This window comes from Amblyomma maculatum, chromosome 2 (assembly GCF_055883805.1).
Source record: "Amblyomma maculatum isolate TAMU_Amacu chromosome 2, ASM5588380v1, whole genome shotgun sequence".
In the NCBI taxonomy this organism is placed as follows: Eukaryota; Metazoa; Arthropoda; class Arachnida; order Ixodida; family Ixodidae; genus Amblyomma; species Amblyomma maculatum.
Window position 1 is genome coordinate 178,249,480 of NC_139345.1, and position 22,230 is coordinate 178,271,709.

Here is a 22,230-nt window from a genome sequence, read left to right on the forward strand (position 1 = left end):
TGAGAGAAACACAAATAAAGTGCGAACAGTGAGAAACATCGTCCGCGGGTGGAGCGCTGTCGCGTAATACCCATAACGGCAGAGCTTATCTGTCCCCCTAATTTTTTTCTGTTTGCGTCTTCCCTGGCTATATAATTTAATTTTAAGAACCTTATTTTCTGTTACCACGCGCACATTCCCTCATTCAACGAATGAAAGAAAAAGACTGAACCGTGATCTTGTAGAGCAAGACGCCAAAGTCGTCCTGCGGCATCGTGACGCGGCCGCGGTGCCGCAAGTGCACTACACGTATACTCTTTCTACAGGGTGCCTAGATCAGAAAGGTTGTTTGGCCAATAAGTTCAGAGATCACTTGGGGCGTCGCGTGCGGCAAGGTGTTTCTTCTCTTTAGCGGCAATTTAGTGGTGCATTCAAGGCCGTTGCGATGCTCAGTGGTAATCCATCGTCTCTATAAATTGGCCTAACTACGCCTTCTCGTAAGCTTATTTCCTCTGCTCGTTGCCGATGGTCAGCTGTAATTGTATTCCATGACCTGTAGTACTTCGAAAAAGAATTCAAGGTTTCCCTTTCACGTTGTGAACCTGTTGCTGAAATTAAGAGCCAGTTATTCGGGCTGCTGCGAAAGACTGCGTCTAGCTTTCGCTCAGTGACTTTTTGTTAGGGGCTCTAATCCTTCGAACGCCTTTTACTAGAGCTTAGCCACGAGGCTTTAACGCTACGTATTTAGTTGTAGACGGACCCACGGCAAGGACGAAGGAGATTTTGGTAAACGCCAGATAGTTTCTAAAACGTCTTTCTCCGTCAATACCCCCAGAGTTTGCACGGCCTCTGCGATGCCAGTTTCTTCGACGCAGCTGCGAAGGTATAGCTATAGCATTTGTGGCATGTCTTGTCTATGCGCTTGGCTAGAAATCGCAAGAACACGAGTTTCGGGAAACGAGACTGTCGTTAGCTCTTGGGACGTTGTTGAAGAAAGAGGGGAGTGCGCGATTTCTTTTGTTCGTTTCTGCGATGTAAGCGCAGTTGAGCGCCGTTTTCACAGTACTGGCTCGCTGTAGGATAATTTAATATGGACTTGCTACAGTGCAGTTTTTTTACCACCGTTACGTGATAGCAGCGTCTTTACCTTCCTACGAGCTGGGGAAGTAATGAGAGTGCAATGGCGAGTCTTTAATCGCGATCGTAAAATAGCCAGGTAGCTGCATGGGAGTTGAAATTCAGGCCATTTTTGGTTGACACACGCGTGAAGGGCGTATTTGCACGGCAGAGCGCACAGCTTTGCCCCTTTTTCATAATATCGAGTGGGAGTAATATCTGGGCGTTGAGGTGCCGAAGCGAAGCAGAGTGGAAATCGGGAAAGGATGCGGGCATGCACACTGCTGATGTCAGAGTACGTCGTCGTGCGCTTTGCTGCCCTTCTTTGTGCGAAGAAATGGACGTGAAGCAAGTGGTATCGCCGAGATCTGATATTGACGCGTCTGCGTGTTCATGGCTCTCGATTAGCGCAAGCGCTAACGTTGCAAACACAACTTTATACTCCGTTTCACACATCAAGTGCAACACTACCAAAGCTACAGCTCTTGTTCGCGCTCTCCGCAACCGCGATAAAAAATAGTGCCTGCTCTTGGCGAGAGAAAATAATAGTTGCTTTCTCTGCAAGCTTAATACATTTTACATTTGCCATCAACTTCATAAAAAGCCCCTTTTTTAGGGAGAAAAGGACGGATTCGGCTAATTTGTATGTTTATTTATGTCGTTTTTGTTCGTGCCGCGTTTTGCTGCCCCGAAACCTTGCCAGCTGTGCCACCAGATGGCGCTGGCTGTGCCCTCCGCGCTGCGCATCGCTTTTTGAGAAAATGGCTCTTTGGTGCCCATTTTTTCTACAAGATCCGCTCTGTGAAGATGTCTAAGCATGCGAAGCATGTTATTGCAAACGTGTATGCTCGGAATGGAGCCCGTTTCGCCGGAACCACTCGTCTACAGAACGAGCGCGTAGTGATACGCCTCCTGTTTTTTTTCTTGCGGACTACTTGCGTAGCTTTCGCTGCGTTGCACCTGATGTATGAAACGGAGTATAGGTCTACGGTCGCGATTGAATGCCCCGGAGCGACTGCACCGCACAGCTGGATGTCGGCACTCCTACCTTGCACCAGGCCGAAGTTTTGTCTATCTTTGAAGAAGCCGAACAACTTTTTTTTGCAGTAATATTAATGGGCTTGGGTGCACTGTAACGAGTAATCACTCCATTATAACTAATTAATTCGGCTTTTCCGAGGGTCTTTTATAATTAGTACTTAGTAACCAACTATTCCAATTTTTCCTTTGGCGTTCTAGGCTGTTTATCGAAAATAAGTGCTCTTCGCGGTATATCATCCCCACTTATCGGTAACGGTTACAACAATTAGGTGTAACGTTTTGGGGCCCTCATGCATAACAGCCGGGCGCTGACAGGTATTGGTCGCCGTTAATACCTTCATTAGGTGTCGCTACATTCATAAGCAGGATAATCGGGCGTGAATGATTTCGCCTCTCTTTTTTATTTTAGTGCAGCAGCGCAGGGCAATTGACGCTCACGAGTTATTAAAAAGCAGGAAGGCTATACACGCATGTGCGCAATTCCGTTTCGAGACAAGTTCTATTTGCTTGAAAATAAATATATGAAGTACTCATTACGAATTTAGGCGTTGAAATCACATTTTCAGGTCCCAACGCTGCCAAATAATACTAACGTTGTCCCGGCGCCAGTTCCCTCCAAGGGCCCAGTAGCGCCGACAACGTGCATGCATCTTTCGCTCCGTACCATGGTATCTTGTTTTTAAATTTTACAAGTGTCTGTTCGGAAAGAGAGCGCGATTAAACTGACCAGTTTAGGGCCCATTTTAATCCTCGTCCTTGCACGCTTCAATTAAACAGGCTGTCGCCACGCAGCAACCCGTTCGCGTGCGTCGTTTCTGCGAAAATCATAAGCAAAGGGGCTTCACTCGCGCCGCCCTTTGAATGGCGCGTCCTTGACATACTGAGCCCAGACGGCTGCGTCGGTAGGAATTTCGCTTCGGTGCATGGCTTTTCAGTGCGAGCGCTTAAAATCGTTGCTGCATATCGCTAACATTATCGGCGTGCTGTTAAAGCTGTGGATAGCGTCTCGTTTCAAGCCAATTAAAAAGAACGAAATCTAGACTGATTGCATCGATTAAAACTATAGGCCTTATATCGCGGCATCTTGAAATGAGTGGCAGTCCTGATACACCCGAGGTAGCTGCTGATATAGCCGCGATAGTACAGTACGCAGGCGACAATCAGATTTACTGAATGCATTCAACAGTAAGGCGCACACAGCCTAGCCAACAATGTAGGAGACACTAATCTAACAGGCTTTGTGTTTATCGGCTTCCGGTTTCTGTCGGTCCCTCCTTGTTGATTAAGAAAACAACAATTCAAACTGGATAACTAATACAAAACGATGTATAAAGCTGTCCTGCATATGTTGGCGGAAGCGATAAAATGCATTTTCAAGTTCGCAAATACGTTCATCAGGCACTGAAGACTCGTGATTTGGTTTCGTTTTTAACTTCCCAAAGAGACTCGGGCTATCAGAGGCGCCTTAGTGGGGAGCTCCGGAAAGTTCGAATAGCTTGCTTTTCGCCTTCGTCCAAAAGAGGCTGCCATCGCCGGGATTAGACCCCGCGTCCATAGACACAGTATCCGACCACACGGGCGGGTGGAGGCACGTGGGTCGTCGAACACAAAAGTACGACTGAAAGGTTCTAGTGGCTGTTTTCCGGATTATTATTTTAACCATTGCACCTGTGATGGCGCCTGTTCACGAACACTTATAACTTTCCGCATGCCCTTGTTTTTTGGAACCTGGGTATAACATAATGTAGTTATTATTCCCTTATTCGAATTCAATCGCAAAGTGCAACAAGCCCAGTAATAGATGATGGTTATATAACGTAAATTTCGCTATCACACCTCTGCACTACATGACGGGCACCAGACTAACTGTTCTATTGCACTCGCGTGCAAAGATGTAGTACTAGCATTTGTGCATTCATTTAGCCCGTTACAATTTTTTTAGACACACATAGCCTTCGTACTGTTTCAGAGGAGTCACGGAGGAGTCTACTCAGTGTTAAAGAGGTGTTTGAATTCTTATGAGATCGTTTTATTTAGCGCCTACCAAAATTGCTTTGCACCGTCAGGGCAGCTTCATCGTTGTTTTCCAGCAAGTGCAAAAGCCTATTTTTGCATGATACACACATCATGGATGTACTTTACATGCTGGGTTATGGCCTGAGAGAGAAGAAAATTATCCGGCGCATATTTCTCTTCTGAGCTCCACCGTGAAACGTGATTTGCTCGCAGCGATACATTTCAGGCAGTTCCGCCAAACGCGGTTATGCTACAGCTGCGCACACTGAGTGCGGGAACGCGCAAACTGTGCTGACGTGCTCCAAGTCACGTAGCGCCTACTGCAGTTAAAAAACAAAAAACAAAATTAGGCTTCTTAGCATATACTGCCTCAATGCCTTGCGTACTAATGAAACACTGCGCAGGACAGGAAAAAGGGTGACCTAAAGGGCGTTCTTATAAAAAAAAAAAAAGAAAAAAAAAAAAACTCTCTCGCCAGCGGAATACGTGCCATTCTTGATGTACATATGCACAATGGTGCCTCTTGAAAATGCTGAATCACTCCTGTGGGAAATCCGAGACGTTTGTTCAACACAACGTTGCCCTAACTCTTCTAAAGCACTGCTAGAGATGTTGCTTTTCTGTCATCTTTGTGCAGTACCATACGCGTCTGCCGAGCAACTGAAACACACGCACCTCCTTTTGTTTTTTGTTTTTTTCTTATTCAAGTACAAGGAGGTCTGCTGTGAAACCGGTAGCGCGTCATGTGACATCAGACAAGTCTCACTAGGACTAACAAAATCCTAATTTCTGAGGGAACTGAAAGCGGAAAGGAGCTGCTACCAGTATCTGCAACCTACTAATTTATCTTCCTTACATTTGTTGTCTTGCATTTTATTTTGTACTGAATTTTTTCTTCACTGATAATATTGACACTGATGTCATACCAACGCGCTCAATATGGTCGAGCTTAAATTGAAGCAGGGCGTACTGACTGAGGCGATGCTCCGGAATATTTGCAGAGACTACACGTAGAGTAGTCAAGGAGATAGGACTCACGTCTCTTGTTTAAACTTCGGCCAGTGGCCTAAGCTTCCCCTCTACCTTGGTCAATTTTGTTTTGTTTATAGATACAAGTGTAGCTGATAGGCCCGCAATGATAAGAAAATTAGGTAGCGCAATGTTCCACCTCCCGAGATGATGATCTTACCAAATGTATTAAAATCATCCTCTCTTCAACCCTGCTTTCCAGGTAACCAGACAGGGCCCTCCCTAAATCATCGCCCGGAGTGTTCCTCACACAGTGGGTGCCTCAGGTAAGTAAAATGCAGCTGCTACAAACCATACGCCAGTTGTGAATGAGGAAGGATTTTACAAGTTTCGCCAGCTCATAACAAAGCCAACAAGTTTGCATCGGGGCACTCCTAACATCTTTTTCAAGACAATGCATGTGTTTGCGCGCCTTGCACTTTCTGTTCGAAGTATCTAACAAAAGTTCTTCAACTTTTTTCCTCCCGCAAAAAGTAAATATGAATGAGGCTTAGTTTTGCGTGTGACCCTCGTGACTGACGTTTCTCCGCTTGTTGGTTTGTTTGCACTGGGGTAAGCCAGCTTGAATGACAATTTTGTCCGCTTCTCGACGGCGTCCGTGTGTCAGCGTTTAGCCGACCAGCCCAAAAACGTTCTTGACGCTTGAGATCACTTGGGAGCCACGAGCCACAATATCCTTCAGGACAGTCCAAGGGCACCGTGTCTCAGTCGGATCATTGCCACATCACACGAGCGACACTTTGGGCAAGAAGGAACTTCCGCGAAGTGGTACAAGAGAGTGTCATTTTGCACCGCAACAGAAGGCCTGGGTTTCAGGGCCCAGCCGTCCGGTGCATGCTTTGCGGTAGTTTGCAGCGCGTGCGTGTGTACGCGGTTCGTTCCGGACTACACGGACGCGTACCGCGCTGCACAGGAGAGAGGGCGGCTACTCGGGCGAGGCGGTGTTGGCGAGGCCGCCGCAGAACGAAGTGGGCGTCGCTCGCGAACCTTGAAGGCGAAAGGACCGTCGCGGCTAGCCACACCGGTGTTCTCTGTTCCTAGACCACTGAGGAGAGGGAGTGGAATCGCTGGATAAAAATCACATTCCTGGAATGGAAGCTGTATTTGCATGTTGTATAGCGTCTTGATGCGTCTGAAGAACAACTTTCTACTTTGATGCATAAGATGTACAAAGTGCAGGTACAGAAATTCATCGAAGCAATAAATTTACTACTCTTTGTTATAGCTTTTTTTTTATACGGCGAAAATACTTGATCTATATTCTACATAATGTGATCACAAAATAAAATAAAAAAGGTCGAAATATGGCCCTCTAGCCCAAATCTCAGAGTACTTCTGTACAGACGTGTCTTCCAAGTATTAAGGAAAGAAAGCAGCAAAGAAGGACGGAAGGCAGGAAACAGAAAGAAAGAAAGAAAGAAAGGAAGAAAGAAAGAAAGAAAGAAAGAAAGAATGAAAGAAAGAAAGAAAGAAAGAAAGAAAGAAGGAAAGAACGAGAGAAAGAAAGAAAGAAGGAAAGAAAGGAAGAAAGGAAGAAAAAAAAGGAAGAAAGAAAGAAAGACATAAAGAAAGAAAGAAAGAAAGGAAGAAAGAAAGAAAGAAAGAAAGAAAGAGAGAAAGAAAGAAAGAAAGAAAGAAAGAAAGAGAGAAAGAAAGAAAGAGAGAAAGAAAGAAAGAGAGAAAGAAAGAAAGAAAGAAAGAAAGAAAGAAAGAAAGAAAGAAAGAAAGAAAGAAAGAAAGAAAGAAAGAAAGAAAGAAAGAAAGAAAGAAAGAAAGAAACTAACGGCTCAAGAACAGAGTACCTAGCCGATTTCTCAATGTCCTTGAAACTGCGCCAGACTCTGTTCCGCGGTTTTTCTTATAAAGAGAGGAGTAATATACAAAGAAAGAGAGAGGGGTAGGTTGTGCTTCTAAGGCTGCCAAGTAAACAAAAATTTAGGCCTCATTCATTACTGAAGAGGAGGGCTCTGCCAGACGTTTTGCTGACAACGCGCAACCTTTAAAATGCAACGAATACATAGACTAAAAAATAAAATTTTACGTCAGTCAGGTCAACTGCACAATATAATTACAGAAGATGCGTAGTAAATAAAGCTACAGGCGGCCTGCAGCACCCGTATAGAAGGAGAATTAAACGTATCTTTTGGTCACTGCGGAGGCAAGCTTAAAAATTGTATTTTTATGCAAGGGTTTGAAGAAAATATGTTTGCCATTTTGGCAGCTCAATTTAACTGCTATTTGAAATATTTTCAGCATTGGTCTAAATTCTGGCAAGAAGTCTGATGATCGCCATCATCCATGAAATGTAAACGTTGTCGATATTCCGCTCGCGAGCACGAGTGTCTATTATTTCACCGCTAGCCTCACAAAATTAAAAACGCTTAGTCCACATGACGAATCGCCTGCGCTTGGGAACAATAACCGAGGTAAAAGAAGCACCCAGGTCCGTTCAAATGACAGACACATGGCCATAAATGGTTATTTCCCTTTGAGAAGAAGGATCAGTTACGGTGCTTTAACTATGGCCCACAGCGACGCCAGCAAATACCATGAAATGATGAACTTCAAGAAATGATCATCATGCGCTGTCAGCGAACATCAGCCGTAAAACCGACCTTGACGCTCACGAACGCTTGGTTTGTCGTGGCAAGGGATTGTTGATGTTTTGACGAATACCAGCAACGCTCCTGCCAGCCTATAGTTAATGGGCAAGCAGAAGGAAGGGGAGTAAATTTGTAGCAGTTTATTGTAGCCAAATTCACTATAACGTGGCTACCTGGGATACCTCGAGAAAACAACATTCTGAATGACTCTGTGCATCTACAGTGAAGGTTGGGTAGGAGAGGGTAGGCGACAGGGTTTTGGCCCCGTCCTGTGAAGAATGGGTTACCTCAGCCGTACCAGTCCTGCACCCTCCCTCCAACTTTCCCCATTCACCTCACCGCACCCATACTCTACTCCGAATGCAGTCAATTATAGTAGCTTATCTTGGTCGCCTCTTTCACGACGCTTGGAGCGGCGTATACCAGCCTCCGAAGACTGAAGCGAAGTACCAGCTCGCTATTCATTAGAAAGCAGACCGAATTCATCGTGCGCATGACACTAGAATTAACGGTTAAGCCACGCGGCACCATACGTCGCAGCTGACGTCACGTAACATTTTATGTAAGCCAACACAAAGACCAGTAAATTTAACTCAGGAGAAGTCACGGAACCCGTTTGACCAATCCGTACCCTACACTTGCCACAGGCACGCTCGTGAGGAAGAACATGATGCATGCTGGTGGCATCGAGGCCCTGCGAATGTCCTTCGCCGACTATGGGCACCGTGTCGGGATCCGAGGGTCCCGTCCAACTCTGTGATATAAAAAGTGCTGCCCGAGTTGACTGCCTGCCAGTGATGACAAATACAGTCCCTTCAACGTACTTAATTTGCCTGACCTGGGCATTGGCTTCAACAGACACCGGCCAAATCAGTCTTGCTAGCCTATTGTAATGCTTTTGCACTAGAACTTTATGGAGAACTCCATTCAGGCACAAACCGCTGACATATTTAGACAGGCAGGTTCCCTTCTGTGCATATGCTGCGTTTTTTTTTTTTTTTTCTTCATTCGGCATCGTGCTGCGCCACGTGGGCTCTAGCTTAAAGTTCCAGTGGTCTCTAGCTTGAAGTTCTTCGCTTGGCTGGGGCGAAAGATCACTGTTCGGCTGCCTGCACTGGCTGCTGGATTCCTGGAGCGCGATGAAAAGCAGCGCTTCCTGCCTCCATCCAGGCGAAGAACGTGCAGCGACGCACCGATGATTCATGCATGCCCTCGCAAGGTGCTAGACCCTGCGCCGTGCTCGCTGCAGTTCACTTGCGCTGTCCCCACACCGCTGTTGATGGCCGGCACATGTGCCCAGGGACCGGAAACGAGCATTTCAATCACCACACCGGGGCTGTCGCGGGAATGGCGCTGCGCTTGCTGCTACAGCACGAGCAACGACTTTGTCGTCCCGCTGCGCGCGCCCCCGATAAGAGGAAGGGTCAGGCAGCTTCTTCCCAGAATTCAGGTTCTAGACAAACCCCTGTCTTTCTTATGCGGATGGTGCGGTGCGTTGACGCCGCATCGCTAATTAAGATAGAGAAACTGATTTTGACGCACTAACGGGCAGCATCGAGCGCAGCGGCAAGAAAGGCTGCGAGGATTTCTGGCCTCGCGCGCAGATTACCTGACGCCTTTGCTGCGTGTGCTATCAACATTATTTATGTGGCGGAAAACATTGCTGTCATTGACGAAAATCTGTTGCGCTGACCACTCTTGAATGTATTTTTTTATCCTACGCGCACGTCGTATTTTAGTACTGGTGCGGCGCGACCACAGTCGCCCTCAGAAGAATGGCGAGCACCATCGGTGCGAGAGTTGGGATTCACTAAGCATTTGAGCTAACCTAGAAGACATTGTTGCTTCTTGGCGCCTTCTCTGAGCGGACGCACATTTGTGTCTTGAGGTTACACAGAGTGCGATTAACCTACCTTAGTCCCATACATTAAATTTTCATGACAGGTGTCTGCCAAAGCGCCTGCCTCATGCCTGGCTTTTTAAGGCGAAAGCCTTTATTGCCTCATCCTTGCATTCAGTAAGTGTCACGCTTTTGCGGCGGCTCTGATTGGTCGAGACGGGATGACGTCATGGAGGTCTCGACCAATCACAGAGCACCATCGTAATATGCTCGAATGCGTGCCTTATAATAAATTAGTGATCAATTACTAATTAATGACCAATTAGTTAATTGCGAGTACCAAATTATTTTTACTAATTAGTGACAGTTGCGTAATTGATTGATTACTAATTAATACGCCTTATGTGGTCATATGCCAAGCGATGATCAATTATAATTAATGGCTAATTATAATGACTAATTATTACGGTAATAATTATTACTAACTAGTGATTTTCGTGTAAATAATTAATTGATTTAATAATTATTGCCGCGCACCCGGTAAAATCGCGTAGCCGAATGCAGCACTCAGGCCTCCGCCTTTCAACACTTTAGTCGCCAAAGTGCCTTCGAATTTTTTAATGGTTCGCCATTTCTGCAGGGGCTTGCGCCGGTTTGATGGAGCTATGTTATCCCTCTAGGTCCGCACTTCACGATTCATATGTTTGTGTCGTCGTTTTCCCACAACATTCCTTGCCTGGTGCACAGAGTAAATGTTGCCTTCGAACCTCTATCGCAGGTTCTAAATGTCACTGTCGCCACCAGTGCTGACAAAAAGGACAGATAATGACACAAGCGCCAGCCCTTTACTGCGGGCAGCTTTAGGCGGGGCAGGTGGCAGTCGGCATTGGCGTGGAAGTTAAGGCAGGTATTCCACTGATGCCATTACGATGTTGACGAACGGCTACCCATCTCAGACTCACAAGTGAATGGTGCGCACAAAGAGTGCCAGGTGCTCGGTACGCGCGGCAGAACTGCATCCTCCCTCTCCTGACCCTGGAGCGCATCTCTCTAGCCAATCCTTCTGGCCTGAAGCCATGCAAGTGCGCGGCGAGAAGCTGATTGCAATTACGGTTGCCATTGTGCGACTCTTGTGACGCCAGCCTAATGAGCGTCGCCACGCCATCGATGTTTGTTTCTTTTTTTATCTTCCCTACAGCCTTTTTCATTTTAGCACTCCTAGTTGATGGCCAAAGAGAGCCGAGGACCTGTGACGGTATGCAGTTCAAGATTCGAAATCACTTAATCAGATAAGGTTACAGTTTCACTAGGGAACAGCGAACACATGTCAAGTACCTTGGTACTGTCCTCTGCCAACCTGACTCTTCAGGTAGGCAGGTAAGATTATGGGGTTCGCGCGGCTAGACTAGCGACATTTGGACATGGTATTACACAACAATAAGCGAGGCCTTATTGCTGCACTCAGCGATGCACATGTTATGGCAATGATGCCGTTAATGACAATCACCTGTACAAGCCTTTGGCAATTGTCATGAGTCTTTACACTGGTACGGAAAGCGCATCGCAATGCGTCGAGCAGAGCATTGCTGGTTTGCTAGCAACTTGTACTGGCTTGCCAAGGTTTTGCTAAATGCTTCCGATTTGCAATGCTGATCTATGCTGCGTGTTCTGCTTGAAAACATGTCTATGAGAAAATAATAAAAAGACCCACATCCCAGCACGCGCATGCTTCAATCCGTACTTCCCATCTGTTCTACATTCGCATCAGTGCACGAAAACAATGCAGCGTCTTTGCTCGAAGCTGCATCAGTTTTCGGTAGTACAGGAATGCTGATACTACGGCCCCAACAGTCCTGACTGTGTGCTTAATCGCGAAAGAATCAGTTTTATCCAATACGTACACCAAGCTCAATGTTTACCCAACTTCTTATTGGGTCGCCTGTTATATCACTAGCTTGGGAACGTGCTGTAGCACTAATTCCTATTTGGCGGTCAGCGGTAAAAAAATCACGACAAAAGGCTTGGTACACCAACTCGAGTGCGTAGATAACAATGCGTGGGCCTTGAAACGTAACAAGCAGAAGTTTGCAAAAGAGATTACATCAGACACACTACGCTTACCTATACACTACGCATTTACAAGACCCACCGTCTCTCATGTGATTTTAAGTGGCGCTTGACCTAACATACAAGTAATTCTGGATCGCCTTCGAGCGAGGTTTGCGCAGTGCTTTGAAGCTGGCTGTTTCTCCGAAACTGGACACTGCAAGTTTGCTAAAAGCGTGGGGTGAATGTCCCACTTCTCTAAGCCTTGTTTCGGATGCCTACTTTTCAACGTGCCTGCCTTCGAAAAAGAAGGTTGTGCATAGCTGCTCCTTTGAAGAATCGTGGCTGAAGCGCACCAGCAGTTGACATGCGGCCGCCGCTGCGCCCATCCGCAGTGGTCGGGACCTCGGCGAAGAGATCGGCGACCTTCGACTCTGGGCGCCTACGCTTTCCTCTACCCGCGAAAGGGGTTGAGGTTAGCTCAGTCAATAAATGTCCACTGGCTCGGCCCGCTGAACGCGGCCTTGGATTAACAATCCCCCTTCTCCAGGCTTACCTCTTGGCTTCAGCGGATTTTCTTCCTTCCGAGGTTCCCTTCGCGTCCTCGCCGGCGCATGCTTTGCCTTGCCAGGGGCCAGTTAGTTGATCGAGTATGTGTTTCTCTCTCTTATAACGGCTTTGTTATCTCCAGCTTTGCCTTTCTTTTTCCTGTCCGCGCCAAAACAATCCGCTGCACAGGCAATGATGCGAACAACGGCACATTGTGAAACATTGTATAGTTCTTCGAGGGCGAATTCATTAACTTCACAGAAACCTTTGTCGTTTTGCTCAAGCTAGTGTGTTGATATGTACATAATGATGAATGTTTGATGTTGGTTGCTTTTTAATGCGACAGTGTTACATGAAACCCTGCGTAAGTTTTGTCGGCGTCTCCATTGGCGTTCTGACAGAGAAGTCACGGCCTCCCTTTAGCAAGTGGTAGTTTTCAGGTAATATTGCCGGGCGGTAATTGGTCATCGGTCTGTGTGTCGTCAAAGGTCCCATGACAAACTCGAGTTTGCAAGAGATCCCAGCTCAGAGAGCTCAATGAAATAGGAGGGTGAGATGGGAACTTGCACCCTTGACCTTGGGTCTCGCCAAAGATTGGGTCAAATGGTCTTTACGACTTGATAATTTACGACCTTGTGCTGATGACTATGTGTGAGATAATGCATAACTTTCTTAACACCCACAAATTGTTTCGTGGTATCTTCCAGTAATGGGAGTTCTAAGGCATTCATCTTACATGCAGCCTTATTCAATGCCATGCGTATGTTCCATCTTCTTTCAAGCCTCCAAAAAATGTACACATTTGAAAACTTGCGTTGTAGTGTTGTTGGCGTTTTTATTACTGTTTAATTTCACTAGCATTTGTCAAAAGATCTAATCCATTATGTGCACTCGATGTCCACTGTGTGGGTTACATGACGTCCGTCAGGCAGAAAATATATTTGGCTTTACTTAGCCTAATAAGAAGCTCGAACACAAGACAAAGAGAGCCGTGAACAACACAGGCGCTGAAGTAAGAAGCACACAGATTAAGTGCTCTCGAAGCAAGCTGTCAGCTGAGTGAACGCTACAGGGGGTGTAAAAGGCCGGAAAAAAGCGATAAAATTTTATCTCATTTTAGTCGAGTTTTTAAATGTATTGCTTTTATCCGGCTCTTTACATCGCCTGTGACCTTTACTCAGCAGACAGCTTGCCTCGAGACTACTTAATGTGTGCGCACCTTTCGAATACAGTTCAGTTGCAAGTCAACGCCTGTGTTGTTCATTCCTCTCTTTGCCCTGTGTTTGCGTTGTACTCGTTTAAGCAATGTAACTAGCCTGCAACAACATCTTCTTGATCTGGCTTTCGCCTAGTCATCAAGCCCCGATTTCTGTCTGAAAGTCTGTCTCAAATAAAAAAGAATAAAGAGGTCTACTCTCGAAGGTAGTAGGAAATTACGAAGTAGCGCCAGTAATGGGAGCCGCTGAGAGTACATTTATTCAAACGATCGCGCCATACCCAAAGCTTTTAGAGTATGGCGCGATTATGGCCAATATTCTGGCAATCAACAAATTTTTTTCCTGAATGGAGATTTAACTGCTAGTTTGTTTACTCGAAGCGTTGCTCGTTCGGCAGAAAAACCATTACCGTAAGCAATCCTGAAAAAAGTGAAGGAAAAACGACGCAAGAAAAATTATCCGCGTGGATTCGTATCAAAACATTCACGTAACCGTACTTTGAGCCGCTTTCAAGGCGGTGTCATAACATTTCGCTTCGCATTTAGCATCCAACCGAACGACTCGAAATTAATGTTAGAACTGCGAGAAAAATTGTATTTTCTGAATTAAAAAAAACTTACAACGCCGTCGCTAACGGTAACAAGTGCAGCAGAGCCGTACTAGCGTGGACATATACCGGATTACTGGACCACTCGTACGCAGGCGCATTAGCATAAGTGAGGCAATGTTTGGCAGTACGCATTCGCAGCCGTCGTATTGTAAACCGGTATACATCTACGGTAGTATATGTCCGCTGTATGCTAAATATCTCTTTTGTGTCCTGTCCTTCTAGCCTTGTCTCAAGAGTCAAGCCATCGTACGCAAACTGGGTGGTGGACTCCACTTACCTGGCTTTATAACGTGAAATACAGGGAGCAGTTAAAAGTATAAATATCTATTTTTTATAAAATACATAAACAGGCTCACAAAACCTGTGAATAAGACACTCTATGAGAAATATATACTTCCTTCATATATAAATGCCCAAACTTGGTGAGCCGCCATGCATAATGGAGGGGCAACAAAGCACCAGAACTCAGGAAGCCGCGGCGTTTCCACTTGATTGCAGGTTTCAAATCTTTCAGCAGTGCACCAAGATCGGCACTGTACAATTCCAGAAAAAAACGTAAAAATTAATCTTTACGCCAACGTTGTTGCTCGAAACTTTTTTTTCGGTCAATATGCACCGACACACTCTTTTCTTGTGCCTTTCTTGACGAACGCGCCTTCACTCGAACTTCTACCCCAAGTGACCCTCAAGGCCTCTTTTTCGTTTAAGAAACCAATCTCCACTCGAATCGCACCTCAACTGGAACAGAAAAGTCGAGTTTTTGTTTCTTCTGCTTTAAGCCACCATCGCCGTGCTCTTATCCTGAGCACTTCATCTATTCGGACACATAGAATAAAAGTAATTGCCCCATCGTGGTGGTGCAGCTGTTAAGGCTTTCGACTGCTGTGACCAAAGGATGCGGGATCGAGTCAATGGATGCAAAAGGCAAAGCGCTGGTGTGCTGCTCCATATCAGTGCACGCTAAAGAACCCCATATGGTCAAAATTTCCGGAACCCTCCACTACGGACTCTCTAGCCCCAGTCGCTTTGTGAGATTAAACCCCCTACACCAAACCAAAGCAGAACAGACGTAAACAAGCTGCCATCACTCCGCTAGAGCGTAGTGATGCCTTCTCCGCTAGGGTCTAGGGGATGTTTTTCCAGCGGTAATGTATAACACGACGGAACACTTTCGATATATCTTTGATGGGCCGTCGCCTTTATGTCAAGGCTCTTGTTTGGATGAGCTGACACGTCTGCTTATCGGTGTTGATTAAAGTAGCATTGCGTCTATGAGAAAAACAGTCCAGATACTTTCCTTAATTTTGTCACCACTTCTGCTTCACTTCATAGCAAACACTGCTATCCATGTGTATTCGCCATCGCCAAAAAGATGTTGGGAATAGTTCCTGGCGCCACTAATGGCGCTTACTACCTTCCACCTGTCGCTAGTGCGCACGCGCTGTACTGTCGCATCAAGCGTTCTCGAGGCTGGCTGCTGACAGCTGACCGGCCAACAGGGGTCCTTGGGGAGATCTGTGCAGGTACAATAGCGGCGCGAGGTAATCGCTAACGGTGTCGGCTGCAGCTAGGCTGAAGGCATCTGATAACGGGAAGATAGTGGAAATCAAGAATGGGCATGAGCATAGGTATGTAGTGTGAAGAAATGACAACCGATAGTCGAATCGGGTAACAAATTAGATAGCAAAGGGATGAGTAGCAGGGCCGGCAGAATGTCAGGTGAGTGGATGAGTTTGTGAAGGTCTAAGAGTTAAATGGATGCAGCTAACACAAGATGGGGTTAATGGGAGGAATATGGTAGACACCTTCGCCCTGCTGTTGGTATAGTCCGACTGATGATGATAATGATGATAGAGATACGGCAGACACCTGCGAAGGATCATTGCATTTCCGGGGACACAAGAAAGAAGTAAACTGGCAGCAGGCAGAAGAAAAATATACTACCCAGTGCCAGCACATTGCAATTTTGCTTTGATTTCTTGAGGTCTTCATCGTACCGACACAAATCATGCAGTACTATGACCATACTGAGGCTAACTACTACACTAATACTACTGCCATTAAAAATATATCTCAAGGCTCAAACGAATCACGGCATTGAAGCCACTTCCAATGGGGTCCGGCGCTGTCATAGGGTTTATATGCTCGCTTAAAAAAAGAAAGAAAATACGCGCTTCAGCTCTTCAGTTCTGCACTGAAATTTGCCGCTTCGTATTAAAGTTAATAATTACATCACTTTATTATCCTAAATACCTAACTTGCGAATGTTACATAAGGGGTAAGTTTACAAAATGCAGATTTCTACAGCTCTTGTAAATGTTGTTGGACATGTCGTGGCAACAATATTGTGGGCAAGGCCTTTCCAGCCAGCTGCTGTTTGAAGAAAATGAGGTGTCAGATAAACTTGTGCGGGCGTGGGGACGTAGAATTTGAAGGGTGGGACCTATGCGATGTGATTTGCGTGATGGGAGGGCCAGATGTCTGTTCATTGTATTAGTTGCAAATAAAGTAACTTATTAAACAAGACAAGACTGCCAATGTGATGACGAGTGAAGAGGTTAGGTAAACCTGGTTGCAATTTTAGAGATGACCCTGTTTGGTACAGCTTCAATGGCGTTTCGATGCGTGATGCATATTCCTGCTTAGTTCTGATGAGTGGCATGCATGCTTCTAGTCTGACGTGTTGCAGGGCTTCCCGCAGATGATGATTTAAGAAATATAGTGTTGGCCGATTAAGTCAGGTTAGTAACGTGCAAACGCCAAGATAAATCATGAGAAATGGTGACACCTAAATGCTTTCACGACTGGACGTAGTCAGCTGGGGAGTTAGAAACTGTGTCCTGGAAAACAAGAGGATTGCGACGGCGGTGAAAAGACCTGCCCTTACAATGGTCAGAGCCCAGCGCCATCGCCTACTGCAAACACCAGTTTTGCACATGGCTAGGTCTGTCTGAAATGATTTTTGGTCTGAAGGGTTAAACACTGGACGATAAACGATACAATCATCGGCGAAGAGGATGTGACAAGATGCATGCTGGCGTGAATAAATGAGGAATAGCAAGTGGCCAAGGACGGAGCCCTGACATCAAACCTAGACGTTAAGCTATATAACTTAAATTTAGGTAAAGTAAATGCTACCTCAAGAACTTCTTAAATGCTCGAAATATTGCGCAAGCTCTATAAGTAGCCAAACATATGCTCACTGGTCACGGCAAGGAGAGAGCAGGCAGTCAACCGGTGTTCGGTTTTCGACATGGTCGATTCTGCCCTGTCATTCAAGCCTGCACCCCCCAGCAACGTTACGTAGACCTAGTCTAGTAACGTTGCTCCCCAGCGCTTCATCTGAAGTCAGGCACTGGGCTGAAAGCGTGCCCACGGTGGCAGTTGCCGTGGGTGCTCCGCTGCTGCGAATGACCGCCGCCGCTGTACGCAATTGCGGGCGTGGCTGCTTGGACCGTTCCTTCGATGGAGAAACCGCACCTGCTTGCTGGTCGTCCTTGGAGGCGAGTCGACATTGGCTTCCTGAGCGACACTTCGCCGAGTGGTTGCCGGAACTAGATACAATAGCCGTGACTTTTGACCGCTAGACATTTCTTTCACGTGCTTGGAACTGCTCCGGAGGTATTGAGAACAGCCGGCCGCTACTACTACGATGGGCTAGTTTTGCCCACTAACAATACGGAAAACTTCTGTACTTCAGTTAAGACCTACGTGGTTGCTACCGTCAACCTCTTGTTTTGCTGCAGATAACTATATGACCCGTTTCACAGGATGTTTGGAGCACCACTACATATAAGGGCGGACTTGACCAATCCTAGTGGTGCGCACTAGTTCAGTGTGTGAGGCGCAAGCACCGGGCAACAGGAATCTGAAAACATTTACTCATTAAACTAACGCTTCAAAAAAAAAAGAAAACAGTGTATAGAAAATGAGGGCGCAGTATCTTACTCCTTGATACAAACTTAAGCCGTGCAGTAAAGGAAAATAAGAAAGTGGTAGCGGAATTTGAAGGAAGAGAAAATGGGTATCGTGATGCAGTACTGTGGAATAATTCTGACCATTTGGCAAGTAAGACCAATTGCTGGGCTAGTTGGTGCATTTTACAGAAAAGGAAAGATTCCACAGCGCCTTTCCTGTGTATGTCTATTTGTGAGTTTGTATTCGTTAGCGCTGCGGAATCATTCCTTTACTTTGACCATTTGGGGATTATTGCGTTAGAAGGAGGTGGGGAGTCGCTACGCTTTTAGAAACTTGAGCGCCTGTTAAAAAAACAGGTCGTAGAGCGAAATGACAGAGCACAGACTGTATTCCTTTTTCTAAAGGTGGTATGCGCAAGTCAGAACTTACGCCAAAAAAAAGAAAAGAAAAACTTAGACTAACGCACTACAGCTCATTATTCTAAACGTGTTCATATAAGGTCCTGGGATTACGCCGGATGGTCATACGTAGTGTCGAATAGGTCGTTTCCTGTAGTAAGGGTGTAACTCTCAGCTCGCTGGGATATTCTACCTACATATATTTGTCTTATAGATGGGTACTTGTTTACAATACGCAATAATACATGTCATGTGATTATTGCGTATTGATTAGGTGTTCTTAAAACACATGCAATCTTCTCGCTCCTATGCGTATGCAATAGATAGACTATAAGGTTGGATTGGTGCGGCAATTCAAAGTGACCTTTTCTGGAGCCAACAACGGCTTATGGGTCTTGATGTCCCAAAGTAACCCAGGCAATGAAGGACGCAGTAGAGGAGGGCTCTGGATAATTTTGACCCCTATGTGTTTTTAATGAGCACTGACATCGCACAATACACAGAAGCCTTGCTTTTCGCCTGCATCTGAACGCGACCACCGCAGCCGGAGTCTTCGGTCTCCGCAGTCGAATGCTCTACTGGCTTACCGCGGTGGATGCGATGTGCCTGTGTGAAGGGCAGTGAGCTACTATTTTAACTTTTTCTGCTTTGCTATGCGTTCATATCGTATACATACGCCTTTATCTTCCTTTCTACTCGTCTAGTAACCGTTTCTTTTTTTTTTCTGATAGATTTGAACTTGTAACGGGACGTTAAAGGCTGCACATAATGCTCTTCTCAGATGCAAAGTAAAGGTGGGGAGAAAGAACGATGCACAGAAAATGGCGTCCAATTTTGTAAAATGTGGGTTAAGGCAGCAAGCAGTTGCAGCGTTAGTCGCCTAGCTGTTTAGGAATGAGCTTTCTTATCTGAGCATCACTACTCTTCGTACGCTTTCTCTTCAACCGTGAACCTTCAAGGAGGTCTGAACTTGGGTTATTCGAATGTAGTTTTACAGATTCACTCTAGAAGTGTCTTTTTGCTGTTCATTCGACAGCCCGCAGCCAGTAAGGTGTATCTATTGCTCTGCATTTTTCGCTCTTCGTGTTCACTGCATGAATATCAGCGATTACTAGAATAATGCTGATACCGATCAACTAATGCTTTATGCGGGGCGCCATGCGGCGGTTCTCGGAGATAAAGCCAGCGTGCAGGAGCGGTTGCCACCGGCTATCTTCTGAGAATCGGCCTCAAGCGCGTTATTTTGTTTTCTCTAGTCCCGCTCCTCCTCTCCATCCAAAAATAAAACATTTCAAGACAAAAGCCTGAAATGAAGTCCACGTGCAGAGCACCCTTTATTGTTTGTGTGTTGGTGCAGACTAAATGGCTTGGCTTGACTCGGGAGGGAGTTGAGGTCAACCGGACTGCCTGCAGCGAAGTCAGAGGCGGCTGTTGTTTGCCGCGCGGCGAGATTCTCCTTGGAAAGATTTATGCGCGGAATCTGGTGAGACTTTCCTGGTGTGCCGCGAAGGCGCTCGCTGCGTTCGTTCACGCGAAAAAGAAAGAGAAGAAATGCTGGAACGTAAAAACCTCGACTGCAACTGTGTTGGAAGCCCCGTGCATACAGGCCCTCAGTCGGTTGTCGGCATTTTCTTCTTATCACCCTTGTCCGCTATCGGTTAGCACTGACAGCCGTCGGTGAAATGCGACAAAAGACATACTAGCCGGACGTGGAGTCAGAAGTAGTATCAAATGCTGTATGCGAAACTTCTTTAACGCGATAGCTTTCATACCTTTATTTTCTTTTTCAGGATATGGGGGGACGTCGGTGTTGTCGACATTGTGAGCGAAAAATCGAAAGCGTACCTGTAGCAGGTAGTTTAGATGGCATGGCTGCAGGTTCACTCACTGGTTGACGGGTTTGGTGACGTCATGGATCGAATCCTCCGAGACCGTTGGACACCAAGGCCGGCGCGCCGCCCCAGGCGTATATACGAGGGCTTTGTTAAAGGGAGACTTTATATGTATATACAAAGCCCATAGCTTTATATCTTTCTTTCACGCAATGCTTCATCTTATGGCTGTACTCTAATGAGCTCGCATCAGATAATAGAGGCACACCTTCAGCGGTTGGGGTTTGTGGGGTCTAACGTCCCAAAGCAACTCAGGCTATGAGAGACGCCGTAGTGGAGGACTATGGAAATTTCGACCACCTGGGGTTCTTTAACGTGCACTGACATCGCACAGCACACGGGCGCCTTGCTTTTCGCCTCCATCGAAAAGCTGCCGCCGAGGCCGGGATTCGATCCCGCGTCCTTGGGAACAGTAGTCGAGCGCCGTAACCACTGCGCCACCCCGGCGGGGCACACCTTCAGCGGTTAATGAATAAACGATTTGGGCAGTGTATGTACGTGAAAGAGCATCCGCAGGAAAACAAGCAGGTACCTTCAAACCCTTAAAGGCAGAGCTCAAATGTCTCCGACATATTTTTCTTGGAAAGGACGCGAAAAAGATATGGTGATATGAATGGGCGCAGCCAAATCCATGCGTAATGAACAGCGAGATAGGTTTGCTCGTAGCTCCTGTGTGAGGCTGCAAGCAAGTAGCTTTTTTTCTCTCTCTCTCTCTCTTCGCAGTAAACGCTCAAATATTTTCTCTTTAGACCTAGCAAGATTGTTCGCATCTTTCATGCTCATGCTTGAACCTAAGACTAATAGTCTGTACAAAAATCAAAAAAGTAAAATAAGCGCTCCTGCGTCACATGCAAGAGAAGTTCATGAGTCGACGTTCAAAGCATTGCCATTCTCGCCGGCATTGAAACAGGACCAGGCTAATTGGACAGAGATGGGCGAAGCTTCTGCCAGCAGTAGGTGCGTTCATTGTAAGGATGATGATGAAAATGGGGTCTACACGCTGAAGCAAACGGAAGGCGCTAGCCTTCTGTCAGAAGAGGCCATAATTGCAGCGGGATTTGCGCACATTCTGTTCAAAGCAAGGCTTGGAAAGGCAAGAACGCAGGACCAATAACAGTGTTGATGACCCGTCCACCTTACGGCTATGTAAGAAGAATAATCAGCGTTCTGCATTGAAGTATTTTCGTTTTCTGGCAGTTTTACATTTTGGAATAGCCAAACTGTCAAGCATGAGCCAAAAAGTTCGTATCATCTTAGGGCAGACATCATAACCTTGGAATCGATACAGTGGACAGGGATGGTCAGCTTTCTCCCTGGGCTGTCTATCACTCTTGTCCATTGTGTTCAGTACTAGTGATCACACTGCAAAATTGCGTGCATTCCCATTGGCTGATTAATAAAAAAAAATAGAAATATTCCTCCGTGCTTGCGTTGGTTCAGCTGACTGTTGTTCTCATGGGCACTTAATATAGCTAAAAATACCTCACAAACTAGGAATCCTTCGACCGAACATGAAGTTTTTTCCTCCTCCTCCCCCTTCAGATATATGAATAGGACAGTGCAGTTTCCCCAACTGGCAGACAGAAGGCAATGCTGCTTCACAATATGAAAGCTGCACACAGCTTTCTTCACGCGTCTTGAAGAACGCATTCTGTCCATCATCTTCCCAGTGTATGTCACAATGATCTTTGGTTTTGTTTTGACGGAAGGAAGCAACCGAATGAGAGATATGAATTCGGCGTCATACACTCTGGCTTCTATATAAGCCGCGTTGTGGTGCACATGGAAGTCTGAAATTTTGGAGAATTCTAGAGTATAGTGCACGGAGAATTCTAGAGTATAGAGTATAGTACTTAGACAGGTGAATAGGTGGCGATGCATAAGGAGTCGCACGGTGTGGCGAAGACGCGAACCTCCTTGTGCTTAGAATTTTAACAAAGGGCCTACATGCATAGAGGCAGGCGGTGGAATTCATG

The 22,230-nt window shown here is 46.1% G+C and overlaps 1 protein-coding gene across 1 annotated transcript in view; it reads left to right on the plus strand.

Annotated features, from left to right (window-relative positions):
• Positions 1-22,230, plus strand: part of LOC146200516 (dual oxidase maturation factor 1-like) — an 84,166-nt gene that overhangs the window by 37,606 nt on the left and 24,330 nt on the right. The window contains exon 2 of the mRNA XM_084595544.1: positions 5,384-5,447. The gene's annotated coding sequence lies outside the window, so the exon portion shown is untranslated. The remainder of the gene's footprint in view (positions 1-5,383; positions 5,448-22,230) is intronic.